Here is a 13,322-nt window from a genome sequence, read left to right as displayed (position 1 = left end):
ATTTCTTGAATCAGGCCATACACAATCTGAAGGTGATAGCGTCCATAGTTTTATTGAGAAGGCTTCAAGAAACATACCGATATATACACCCCATCAGTGGTACACTATTGTAAGAACAGCAAAAAGAAAATTGCCCTGGTATATTGTACACGAGTTATCCCAAAATGAGGTATATGATATAAAAGATCTTCAGAAAAAAAAACAGCAATAAATTTTGACAATGATGAAAACAATGAGAAAGTTTACACGAACAAATTTAAAATAAGCTTTGACGCTAAACTGATAAAACTCACAACAACTATTGAAGCAATTGGAATTAGAGTCACAGACACAATTTCTTTTTCAATTTGCAATATTTACATTCCCCCCAATAAAGAACCCGATTCAAAAGAAATTTCAAACTTATTAAATCAACTACCTGCTCCAAGGATAATAATTGGAGATTTCAATGCACATAATCCGTTATGGGGTTCAGCAAAACTAACATCTCTAGGTCGAAAAATAGAAAAAATAATAGAAGAAGTCAACCTAAATATTCTTAACGACGGACAACATACGCGCTTTGACACAAGAACAGGTGAAGGCTCTTGTATAGATCTATGTATTTGCGAACCATCAATTACACATACTCTTACGTGGGATGTGTTACCAGATCTATATGATAGTGATCACTACCCTATCATAATAAGCAATGAACTACAATCAACTACCCCGCAACAACTAAAATGGAATTTAAAAGGCGCAAATTGGACAGAATTTCAAAATTACGTTGAAAACAACCTGCAAAACCTAAATGACAATGTAGATATAGACAAAACAATATACTCTCTGACAAACGTAATCACAGAATCAGCAAAAAAGTACGTTGGAATAATTAAGTACGATCACAAACATCAGTCGGTACCTTGGTGGAATCATGACTGCAAAGAAGCATTAAAACAATCGAAACAAGCTTTTAATAAATTCAAACGACAAAAAACTCAAGAAAATTCTATAGAATTCAAAAAATTAAGGGCAGTCGCTAGGTATACCATTAAAAAAGCCAAACGTGACTCTTGGAGAGAATATGTCACCACAATACATAGTTCAACTCCTATAACAGCTATATGGAAAAAAGTCAACAAAATGTCTTGTTCCAAACCCCATAAATCAATAAACTTTTTAACTCAAAATAACACTATTTATAAAAGCCCAGAAGAAATATCCAACATACTAGCATCTACTTATGAATATAACTCAAGTAACTTAAATTATACTTCCAATTTCTTAAAAATCAAAATAAAAGAAGAAAAAAATCCTATAGAATATTACGATCAAAACAATAACGATCTCAATATACAAATAACAAAGGAAGAATTAGAAAATGTATTTCAGAATTGTAAGAACACTTGTCCTGGACCCGACAATATACCGTTTATATTTCTTAAAAATTTAGGCCCTCAATCTAAAGAACACCTACTCAAAATCTACAATATAATCTTATCCAGAAACGTATTTCCTAAATCATGGAAAAATTCAATCATAATACCTATTCAAAAACCAACTAAACCAAAATCAGATCCACAAACATATCGACCGATATCACTCACATGTAGCATAGGTAAAATATTAGAAAAGATAATAAACAATAGGCTTATGTGGTATTTAGAAGCAAACAAATTAATTATTCCAGAACAATGTGGTTTCCGAAAACATCGCTCAACTTTAGACAATCTCGTTGACTTAGAATCAGAAATCCACGAAGCATTTGCAATAAAACAGCATTGTGTTGGAATATTTTTTGATATAAGCAAAGCATATGATACAGTTTGGAAATATTCAATCATTAAAACACTCAGCAGCTGGTTAATAAGGGGTAACATATTAAAATACATTTCAAATTTTCTTGAAAACAGACAATTTCAAGTTCGAGTTGACGGAACATATTCTCAAACAAAAATTCAACAAAATGGTATACCACAAGGATCAAATTTAAGCACAACTTTATTCTTAGTAGCAATAAATTCGATATTAACACAAATTGAAAACCCCGTCAAAGCTAGATTATACGCTGACGACCTAGTTATTTTCTGTAGAGGAAAAAACATAGCAACGATTCACAATCACATTCAAAAAGCGTTAACACACATTGAGAAATGGTCAGCTACAAGCGGACTTCAGTTTAACACTACAAAAACGAAAGCAATATGTTTCTCAAAGAGAAATCAAATCCAAACAAAAGAATTATATCTACACGAACAAAAACTAGATTATGTAGAAGAAATCCGATTTTTGGGTATGACGTTTGATAAAAAATTAACTTGGAAGACACATATTCAACAGCTGAAAAAATCCTGTCTACCTGGTATAAATTTACTACGATCCCTTGCCTTTAAAAACTGGGGTGCCGATTATTCAAGTTTAATACTTATTTACAAATCCATAATTCGATCAAAACTTGACTATGGAGCCATCGTCTACAACTCTTCCAAAAAAACACATTTGAAGTCACTGGATATTATCCAAAATAGATGTCTACGTATTTCTTTAGGTGCTCACTACACAAGTCCCATTCAAAGTCTTTATTGGGAAAGTGGAGAACTTCCTCTTTCTTTCAGAAGACAATATCTAAGCCTAACATATGCAGCGGCAGTGTCATCAAACCGAAATAATCCAGTACTTCATAACGTTTTTGCTGATCGATTTACAAATAAATTCCAACAAACACATCAAATTGATCATCCTTTTTACTTTCGTATAAAATCATACTTATCCAAATTAAATTTTCAATTTCCAAAAACCTATGATACCTCTTCAATCCACAACCCAGCACCATGGACAATATCTATTCCTGATATCGACATCAGTCTAACAAGCCTAAGAAAATCAGAGATATCATCAACCGTCATTAAACAAAAGTTTTATACACTATTAAACAGATATGGCAATACCTACAACGTATACACCGATGCGTCAAAAAATGAAGACAGAGTTGGAGCAGCAATTTATTCGGAAGACTCCTCAGTTAGTTTCAAATTGCCATCAATTACAACCATCTTTTCGGCTGAATTATTTGCAATCCTAAAAGCACTATTGTTAATACAAAACAAAAACAAAGAAAGATATATAATAATTACAGATTCTTTGAGTTCATTATCCTCACTGACTCAATTGTACTGTGACAACCCCCTTCTACTTCTAATTAAAAAAGAACTTAAAAACATTGCAAATAAGAACATCCAAGTTCACTTTTTATGGGTGCCTTCTCATATAGGAATTGAAGGTAACGAAGTTGTAGATAAACTGGCTAAGAACGCACCAACTAACCCGATGTCCGAAGAAAGTAATATATTGGTACAAAACGATTTAAAACCATACCTAAAACAAAAAATAATTCAAAAATGGCAAGAAACTTGGAACAACACTCCATCAAGGCTATACGAAGTCAACAAACATTCACATCTTTGGAAACCAAAAATAAAAGACAGGAGAGAGCAAGTGATACTTACCCGTCTCCGTATCGGCCATACACGACTTACTCATGACTATTTATTCCAGCGCAAAAATAAACCAGTGTGTGAAGTGTGCAACAGTGCTCTAACGGTTAAACATTTTTTAATACAGTGTCCCAAATATAATAGTGAACGACTAAAATATAACATACCCAACTCCCTAAGAGATGCCCTAGAAGAAAATACAGACACCCGAAAAATATTTTCCTATCTTAAAGACTGCCAACTCCTTCAAAAGATCTAAAATGAACATTGTAACATACAAAGATATTATTATTATTATTATTGTAAACTAATGTATATTTTACTTATTGTATCTATATTGTATTAATCTAAATACGCTAATGACCCTGCGTGGTTGATGCGTTAATAAAATAAAAAAAAAAAAAAAATAAAAAAAAAAAAAAAAAAAAAAAAAATTTAAAATAGTCAAATTCGACCCATATGTCCCAAACATTATTTTTTTTTAAATTGCATATAATGAGGCCTTTAGAAAAGTAAATTTATTAGAAAGAGGTAGAAAAAAAAAAATTTTATCATTGAAGATGTTCAGCTTAAATGTCTTTACAATAAAAAAATACCTCTTACAAAAAAAAAGTATGACCATTTAATGTATCTTTGTGAAAAGGAAGTAATAACATCACCATACCATGATTTTTTAAAGCTTTACCATTTACAACGCAATCTGATAAAGAAGACTAGGAGAATGATTAACTTTTGGTTTTATTTTTTGTTTAATTTTTTCTGTTATGTTATGTTTGCTCTATGTACAAGTTAAAAACTTATGTTTTCTTACTGGGTTCCATCTATGTTTACCAATTTTTTTCTACTAGCATAATAATGTCTTACGAATTTGAAGTTTTATTTTTATGTTATTGAAGTTTCAGGGTTCAACATATTCGTGATAGGTTTTTTTCAGTTCCTAGTATATTTTTTAGGCTTTAAGAACAATTTGTTTTATAAAACCTAAAAATAATACATATTTTGTTAACTGCAGATTATCAGCAATGATTTCGTACTCTCATTTTACTTCAGTTTCAACTCCATTATTAAGAAATTATTATTACATTCAAAGAAAAAACAAAAAAATCTTCTCCTGTAAAATTTACTTTTTCTGACTTACAATACTTCTGCATTCAGATGACGATAGGTTCGGATATTTAAATATTAAACACATCTAAGACAACAACAACTTCTACTGCTGTTTTTCGCTAACGTTTGGTAACTCTTAGGACAAACATCATACATATTTTTGTAGAGCACTTTAAGACCTACAACTCTAGTTTAAGGTTTTTTTGATACAAATTACTGTTTTCGAGAAAAATCCAGAAATCCTCAAATTTTGACCTTTGACCTCAAATAACTTTTGTAGCACACATACAATCGATGGGGATTTTTAAAACTTTATTTGTAATGGTATACCCCAGCTCTCCACCAATATTTGGCTTTCCGGAAATTTTTGTTATTTTAAATGTCTACTTTGACCGGAGTATAATACGAAATATATCATCGTGAATCAATTTTCCAGGGTAGAAATTATTCAGATTTTAAGATTTTTAAATTATAGTAGGCAGAGAATCGCGAAAATGAGCGTCAAACATGGGATTCTGTGTTAGATAGAGACCAAATTACTCAGATTCTGTATTTTGTACTATATAGGAAAAAACGGTTCATCAATAATTACCCATTTAACCATGAAAATTAAATTGGGCACTACAATACTTTAAAACAGATATTATCTTATAAACGTTTTTACTTTTTAGTTAGCGTGATGTGATTCTAAACACGACATAGTAATGATTTCTAGAACAAAGACATTTTAATAATAAAGTTAGAGGCTATGGCCACGGTCATGATCATACTATAATATGTATCGATGTACTTAGACCTCAAAAAACCGATCGGAATAAAATGTTAACTGGTAAATAAGAAAAAAAGATGTTTGTCGAATATAGAAACGAGCGTGAGAAAACTGCAGCATGCTTTTAAACAGGTACATTAAAAAACATACCTATGTGATCACTACGTTAATGTTACTGTTGATAAATGGATTACAAACATGAATATTCAAAAAAAAAGGAAATGTAGATAAAAATTCAAATGGAGTGTGGAATATTGGAATACATTTCATCTGATAGAATAATAAATTGATGAAAAAAAAATAAAATAAAAGACTAAATTTTATATAGTATTTTTCAAAGTAAAACGTTGTACGTCACGATTTATACAAAGTGACGTCACTTGTATTTAAAATTTCCAGAACATCAACCTTAGAGTTCAAATTTCCCCAACACAGCTAATAATACGACACCCGTACGAAACTGCTCGATCTTCCATAGGCTTCAGCATTGTATAATAATCAGAAAAATGTAATCATTATTATATTGAGAATTTTAGTATTATATTGATTAAATAACCACAAACATTTGTTATTATTAATAATATAAATTTTATTAAATAACTGTTAAGTTTAATACTGCACAAAATAATAATTTTAATAGATTAGATAATTGTACGCCACTGATAAGGTAATAATTCAAATTTCAATGACAGTTCAACGTTTGGAAAAATTGTTTACAGTGTTGCCTTTTTTATAGTAAGTCTTTTGTTTATGTTTTGATTTGTTACACAATTTGATTCACAATATATTATATATTATTAAATTGTATTTACAAAAAAAATTTAGAGTTAGCTTAATAGCTTTAAAAACTAATTATTGTTGTATATTGTGATTGTACTATTCTAAAAACAACTGAATAGTCTCTAGAAAGCTGATAATAGCTGGTAAGCTTTAATAGATTATTTTGAACAAGAAATGATGGGGAAACGTTTTTACTATTAAATGCTCTAAACGAGGTAAGTTATAGAATTCAGAATATACAGCTAACGACATTGTTTTGTTGACCATAGGAATTAAGATTTATTGCAATCCGATCTCTAAGAGTATATTTAATTATTATGCTAATTTTTTGGTTATTTTTTACCCTTAATAGCAATACAAATAAATAAGTAAGTAAATAAGTAATATGCTTTATTGTCACTGAAAATTGTACAAATTTTATGGACAAAGCTTATAACAATAAGACAAGAAAGAAGAAAAAAATCAGAATACGAATCGTTTGTACTTTTAAATAAAAAAAAACAATCAAATTCTTCCAAACTTAAACATAAAAAATACTACCTAATTAAGAACCTACAAACTTAGTAAAATGTACCTACCAAAAAATAAAAATTAGGAAAGCAGATTAATAAATTAAGGGCTCAAATATTCCACCTCCTTGTGCTAAACAGTAACCAAATCTGTCATACAGATTTCTCCTCATATTTTGGAGTAGGGCTGGTGTAATGCTTGCAGAGAAATGAAGTATTTTTGCCGTTAATTCGCCTAGGTTTGTGGCACTTTTAAACTGATGCCTATAAATGTTTTCTTTGGGAAAACCTCAAAAAGAAATCGTTAGGCGCTAAGTCACAGGATCTAGTGGGCCATTTAATTGTACCACGTGTACATATCAGTCGATCAGGAAACGTTTGATTCAGGAAGTCAATAGTTGTTCTAGAGTTGTCCTGAAAATTAACGGGAAGGCGTCGAACTGCCGGAATGATCTCATTCTGTAAAAGCTGTAAATATTTGGGCCTGTTTAAGTTTCCATCGATAAAAAATGGACGCCTAACATCCCAATTCAAACATTTAACTTTTGCGGATGCTGCGTTCGCACTGCAACACTGAGGTGCTTATTTTTCCGAGAATAATACCTTGCAACGGATGGATTGTGTTTTTTATGTAATGAAAATGAAGATTCGTCAGAAAATAAAATATTTTTTAAAAAGTGTACATTTTCATTCTGTTTATCTAACATAATTTCACAAAAATTCCATCCGCCTAAAGTTATCTTCCGGAAAAAGTTCTTGTGTTGGTTGTATCTTAAAACAGTGATATCCATTCCTTTTAAGAACTCGCTGGACAGTTCGAGCATTCACGTTAACTTCCCTAGCAATTTGTACACTATTGCAGGGTTCACTAGCTTCCACAAAAGCACAAATATCAATATTCCTGTTTTGACGCTCCTTATCGACAGGTCTAACACATGGTTCATTACCTTTATGACACTTTTTACAACTGTTTACACATCCCGAAGTTTGAAAATGTTTAGTGGTATTTTTAACTGTTGCAACACTTGTTGGAGGTCTATTTTCGAAGGCAACAATAAATAAATCAATTACTTTACGAAATAGGAAAAATTTTAATAATTTACCTTAAATGATATTTCATAAGGCTTCAAAGCTAACTGTAGCCTGCCAGATGACTTTAGCTTTTATATCATAATTTTTACTATTATTGTTTTGAATTACACGCTCTTCCACATGCAAAAACTCGATTTGCCAGTACTAGATTTTTCCCTTTCTTTTCGTTTGGGGTTGAAAAGATAAATTATGATGAATTTTTAGAAACCCAGTTTTTAATACTAAATTTATTTTGTACATAAACTGAAAAAATATAATTAAAAAACTAATTATTAATACTTGTCAATTTCGTATCTATTTAACATAATGTTTAACCTCAAATTGGGAGGTCCAAAACTGTCAGATGAAGGCGGTAGATGTCGCGTCAGTCACGCACAGAGCGAATACAACGTAATAGGCATTTTATTAATTATTTGTTTATTCTTTGAAAACTTCGTTTGAAATTTTCAATGTCAATGTGACAATTACGACAATTCGTACCTACTGTGAAATGAATATAGAAGTGGAAACGTGTAACATGTTACAGCGATTGCCATCGTGTTGTATGGTCAATAAAACAATGTCGTGATCTGTATATAGTTTTGTATTAAAATGTTTTCTTATGTATTTTAGTATGTTGCAGTAGCCTTAAAACTATTTTAAGTGTATCTATTGTTAATAATATTTCTCAAGCTGTTAAAAATAATGAAATTTTGAGATCACCTCCTAAAAAACGGTATTACAAAAAGACAATACAGTCAGTGGTATCCGTGATGTTATTTACGACATATACAAAACAAGTAAGAACTGTGACAAATTAGCAAATGTAGCCAAATTATTGTTAATACGAAATGTTTATTAAATCATAGTGTTTTCTTTGTAAAAAAACATGTAACTTTAAAATTATTAAGAGACGACTTGGTTAAGAAGCAGATAAAAAAAATTGCTATATTGCTCGATTTTTACCATTATTTTCTAACGTCGTTATTGCTTTAAGAATATTTTACACATTGCCGGTGAGAGGTGGGCTAAATATAACTACCCTGTGATTTAGCAGCTGTGATTAGAAAATAACAATCACGACCTGTGAATAACAACAAAATATACTGTGACTGTGATTTCGGTCTTATTCCCCTTTCTATGTCTGTAGTTCTTGATCGTCAAAACATGGTATTTCACGTTCTCGTCTCAGTCGCAATTTTGTGAAATGAGAGACGTGTAACAGGATAATAAGGAACGAGATAGAGGTAGTCGGCGGTATTGTGAAGTCTCTTTCTAATGAGGCAAAGGAAAAATAATATTATATCGTCTTTGGAGGAGTATGGACATCGCTAGCTTAGTGTAATATTAGTACGTAAACAAATATTATTTGAAAAAAATGAAAAGAGTATTAGATGAAAAGAGTATTTAGAGTTTCAGTTTATTGAATTTGTGTAGCTTGTCGTATTTGTATCGATATTCACAAATTTTTTTCTTATACATTTTAAAAATGCCACCAGTGCCAAATAAAAAAAGAAAAAATAGTAATTTATGGAAAATTGTAAGGCAACGTTGTCTTATAAAACGAGTACATCTAATATAAAAAAAAAACATGCAGGTAAAACATCCAATCATATCGAATATATCGAAATAATAACACGTGTAGAATTTTGTGATGGTCCATAATGGCAACACCTTTTTATTCGAAGTTAAACATACGACTATTTCATTCCTTTGTTAAATCACAATCACAGACAAAAATCACAATGAATAAAAAATCACGATCACAGTTATACCTGTGATTGCAGAGTCACAGTTTAGCCCACCACTATTACCGGTGACAGTCGCAGAAGCGGCAAGATATTTAGTTGTCTTTCTTGCATAAAAAATGCTATGAGATCTATAATGAAACAGGATCGGTTAACTGGCCTAGCAACTTTGCGCATTGAGCATGATTTGGTAAAATGATGCGATTTTTCGAAAATTATAGGCAGCTTTGCCAATAATAAATCTCGAAAAGCACCTCCATTATAAATATTTTCACTATTATAAATATAATCAAAATTTAATCAATTTTATATTTGAAATGTTAGTTTAATTAACAGTTTAATTAAGTTAAATATTAATATTTATTATTGATAATTTTATTTCTATAAAAATTAAACAATTTTGTTTGCTCTTTACTTTTTGCCGGGGGTCCGCCCTTCATTTCTCGGCGGTCCTGTACATGACCAACCTTGTATTGGCCAAAAACATTTCAACTAATGGCACGCAAATTGAACAAGTTTATACCAATAAGTATCTGGGTCGCGTGACTAAATTAGGAAAAGACAATCAAACAACAGAGTTAAACAGGTGAATAGGACTAACATGAGCAGCTTACGGAAAACTGAGGGAAGTCCTTAGATCAGGTATTCCCATGTACTTAAAAAGGAAGGTCGTTGATCAATGTGTACTTCCAGATCTACCGTATTGTGCAGTAACATTGACCCTTACCAGAAAAGTTATCAATAATATACAAGTGCCACACAGAGCAATATCCAGGTCAACATTGAATATATTCCTAAGATACAGAGTGTCAAATTAAATAGTTAGGAGAAAAACTGGTGTTACGGACGCAGTTAAAATAATTACAACGCTGAAGTAGAACTGGGCAGAACATGTTACCAGAGTCAGATATGGAAGATGGAAAATTTTAGAATGAAGACCTAGACACGATGTTTATCGTAATCGAGAACGTTCTCCAACAAGATGGTTGAAAGCGCACCCAGCACAACTGGATTCAGGGTGCTCAAGGAGTACCGCATGCAATGGGAGGTCTATGTTCAGCAATGGAATCAAAATGGCTAATGATGATGATGATGACGGATTTGGAAAGGTATCCCTTAAGAACATTACAGGTCTCTATGACTCCAATCGGAGTCCTACAGACAAACCTCCAGCACAATAAGATAGTTTTAACAGAAATAAGTCAGACGAAAATGTAATAGCGTCAAAAGATCAGTGAGTGAAAAATGAAAATTGAACAGACTGTGGAAATGTCACGGCTCCATAAAGTGTTTTCCGACTATAACAGAAGTCAGGCGAATGCACTCAGAATGGTGAAAGACAATGAAAACATTTTTCAATGAGTACTAGATTCCTAAACTAAATTGATACCACTAGACACATTGTATTGAAGACCATGACTTGTTCATGGTTCTGACGAAAACTGGCGTATGGCAAAAGAAGTGGCAGATCAGGATAAAGTCCAATGGCAATAATTTTATGGATATGGAATTTTATGGACAATCTGTAATGGATATAATGAATAAATGAACGAATTTTATGATTTTAGTTTATATGAGCAAGAATCATCAGAAAAAACGGAAATATATTAGAAAAGCGCACAATTTAGACCATTGCGAAAGGATTTGAGAAAGCCATTTTTCAAACACTGGACGAATGCAATTTAAACAAATACTTTGATCAAAATTCAAAAAGGATTTTTAAGACAAAAGACTGCAAACTGATAAAAGTAATAAAATATATACACAAAGTTGGCTCAGTTGAACGAAAGTTCAAAACAAAGGTTAGTGATACGTTCTTTCACTTGCAACAGGTAATCAAAATCGAAACGAATAACAAAGAGTAAATACTTTCAAAAGATTCATTAGCTTTTGCTGATTTAAATAAAGAGTATTCTAGTATTCATTCATAAATAAAGATATATACAGTTTCTCAACAATTTTAAAACTTTGTATTTTCGAAAAGATTAAATTGGACGCTTCAACCTTTGGCAAATATTTAGAATATGTATTTAGACACATAAAACATTAACTTTAAATTATATAATCAAAAAACTTTTAACACTCAAATAAATTTTAAACTTAAAATTAAATCAGTCACCAGATATTATTAAACAGTTTTGAAAAGCATTGAATTTAACTTTTTACCTGAAAAAAATCACTGAACGAAAACTAACTCGAGAAAGACCATGGTAAAAAAAAATTCAAAAACGAAGTTACCTCTAACAATACTCAAAAATACCAGATGATCGATTGTTTTGGAAAAGCACACCTAGCTTTACGCGGTCCGTGCGAAACACTGCATCGCGTACGGCGATCGTCTTTTTTTCACTTCGTTATTATCCAGCACGCGACGCTTCATGACGTCATGACGTCGCTCGCCTATCCACGTCGAGAGTGAGTTTAGCCTAGTTTTAAAGCCCTGTTGGAAAGCTGGCGGCGGGGTGAGGAAAACTACCTAGGTCAGCGGAAGGGATGGAATTGGGGTAGTGGTAGAAGGGTAAAATTTCGAAACTGGGCCAAGTTCAGGGTTAATAGTAGCAGAATTTAAAGTATCAATGTTTTTATAATTGACTTCGTTATTTCTCGAGGTGAAATATTGCATTTTTTCTGCAAACGTCGGTGTGTTTCGTACACGCAATGTAGGAAATATGTAAATATTTTAAAAATAGCAACTAAATTGTATAAAAAATCGCATATGATAAAATACTGCACACCGAATGTTACAAAATTATATATATATATATATATATATATATATATATATATATATATATATATATATATATGGTAGTTGGTGGATATTTCTCTGCAATCTCGGCAGGATAGATCTACTTCAGGAATAGCCCAACTGCCCACACGAACTTAAGGATTTCCCCAGCCTCCAATCCCCGGGGAAACCATGTCCAAACCCAAAGCATTTCCATCCCCCACTTGAAAACCAACTCGCCAACACGCACTAGCCAAGCGTGGCGTTTTAATGGCTTAAAACCCCAAAAGTTATTTTCCAAGAAACACGAAACTAAGGAACGGCCCTTAGTCTCCGGCGGCTACAACACACATAATTAAGGTAGCGTTTGGAACAGGTTTGGAGCAGAGGGTGCTAAGAATCCCCGGAAAAAATCAGACTACTACAAAAAGAGCCATAATACCACTTCTTGCCTGCCATACGTTTATCTGTGTTGAAATTGTGTTTCAAATTGTTTCTTGTTGCCAATTCAAATACCAGTTTGCGGACGTCTCGTATGATTATCGCGCACATTCGCTCTTCGAAAATCATAATATGCTTAGCCAATTCTGCTTCAACTTCTTCATTAAATATAGTAAACTTGTCCATTTTTTTTTTCATTTGAATTATTTGCCCGTTTGTTTTTCTCTTCGAAACGTCTTTTTAGTGTAGCTTTAGATCAGATACGAGCCATTACGAAAAGCGGAAATAGCACTGCTTAAATCTTCAGTGCTCCACTTGCCGTATTTACCACGCGATGACATTCTGAAATAAAAAATAAATCTATCAAGAACTAAATGGGACTGGTTTAATTTACAATACTGGTCCAATTTACAAGTCAATTGCTGGTCCAATTTAGGCAACCTTGTTCTAAAGCTAAACAATATCAAATTTCATCCACAACAGGTTTTACCAATTGAGAGGTTATGTCACGATAATAATCCCTAAAGTATGGCCTCCTTAATGAATCTTGAGAAATAATGATATTATAAATGCGATTACTTACTTGAACGGTAAGTAGTAGTATCTTTGTATCACGAAGTGATAATAAGTTAAATATTCACGAAAACATTAATATTTTCTTAACCCTTGTTTACAGCTGCACACGTGTTGAAA

The 13,322-nt window shown here is 31.9% G+C and overlaps 1 protein-coding gene across 3 annotated transcripts in view; it reads right to left on the bottom strand.

Annotated features, from left to right (window-relative positions):
- The window catches only part of LOC140443957 (uncharacterized), a 104,300-nt gene extending 92,440 nt beyond the window's left edge, over positions 1 to 11,860 (bottom strand). For 2 of the 3 annotated variants that reach the window (XM_072535491.1, XM_072535490.1), the window contains exon 1: positions 11,699 to 11,860. The gene's annotated coding sequence lies outside the window, so the exon portion shown is untranslated. Of the gene's footprint in view, positions 1 to 11,626 lie in introns of all 3 variants that reach the window. The other variant, XM_072535492.1, reaches the window with a different exon arrangement.
- Positions 11,861 to 13,322: the final 1,462 nt, after the last annotated feature.

The sequence above is a fragment of the Diabrotica undecimpunctata genome, chromosome 6 (genome assembly GCF_040954645.1).
Source record: "Diabrotica undecimpunctata isolate CICGRU chromosome 6, icDiaUnde3, whole genome shotgun sequence".
Classification (NCBI taxonomy): Eukaryota; Metazoa; Arthropoda; class Insecta; order Coleoptera; family Chrysomelidae; genus Diabrotica; species Diabrotica undecimpunctata.
The sequence above is the reverse complement of the archived record's forward strand: the minus strand, read 5'-3'. Positions and strand labels throughout refer to the sequence as shown.